This window comes from Suricata suricatta, chromosome X (assembly GCF_006229205.1).
Source record: "Suricata suricatta isolate VVHF042 chromosome X, meerkat_22Aug2017_6uvM2_HiC, whole genome shotgun sequence".
In the NCBI taxonomy this organism is placed as follows: Eukaryota; Metazoa; Chordata; class Mammalia; order Carnivora; family Herpestidae; genus Suricata; species Suricata suricatta.
In genome coordinates, this window is record NC_043717.1 from 81,608,509 (window position 1) to 81,609,535 (window position 1,027).

Sequence of the window (1,027 nt, forward strand, 5' to 3'; positions counted from 1 at the left end):
TTCCACGCCTAGCACAGAGCTTGGGGCTAGACATGGGGCTTGATCCTGCGACCCTGGGATCATGACCCGAGCTGAAATCAAGAGTCAGACACTTAACCGACTGAGCCACCCAGATGCACCAAAACTTCCTATAGAATTCTAATGACGGATTCCGTGTTCCGGCTTACAGAGCTTCCTGAGATGCAGCCACAGTAGTATATTTTCCACCACTGTGCCCATTTTTATTTTCCACCATTTTGAAGCTTACCTCCTGTTGATACTCCCACCTCTTCTTTTATTTTCCTTTTCAAAAAACTGAAGTATAGGGGTGCCTGGCTGGCTCAGCTGGTAGAGCATGTGACTCTTGATCTCAGGGTCGTGGGTTTGAATCCCACGTTGGGGATAGAATTTACTGACCAAAAATAGAATAGAACAAAATCAGTATATAGAGCACATTCGTCACCCCTCAAATTTCCTTCATGCTGCCCCCCTTTGCGGAGAACCCGTCCCCGGTCCCACAGCTCCTGAAAACCACTGATCTTTTTTCTGTCTCTATCGTTTCACCTTTTCCAGAATGTCACATAAATAGAATTGTAGCAGTATATGGCCATTTGAACCTGACTTCTTTCACTTAGCATAAGGCATTGGAGTTTCATGCATATTATTATGTGAATCAAGTGTTTGTTGCTTTTTATTGCTGAGGAGTATTCCGTTTTATCACTGGACCACATTATTTTTAACCATTCAGCAGTTGCAGGATATGTGGATTGTTTCCAGTTTTCAGCAATTATGAATACAGCCACTATAAACGTCTGTGTCCAGGTTTTTGTGAGAACAGAAGTTTTCATTTCACTTCAATAAACACTGATCTGATAAAAGGCTAATACACGGAATATAGAAAGAACTCCGAAAACCCAATTTTTAAAAAGGGAAAAACATTTGAATAAACCCTTCACCACAACAGATAAACACATGGCAAATAAACATGTGAAAAGATGCCCAATATCACACATTAGAGAAATGCAACTTAAAACCCAAATGACATTCC

General features: G+C 41.2%; 1 non-coding gene across 1 annotated transcript; it reads left to right on the forward strand.

The window, feature by feature from the left end:
* The first annotated feature begins 309 nt into the window (after positions 1-309).
* Positions 310-382, forward strand: TRNAK-CUU. The gene has a single exon. It is a non-coding gene; the product is annotated as a tRNA-Lys (tRNA).
* Positions 383-1,027: the final 645 nt, after the last annotated feature.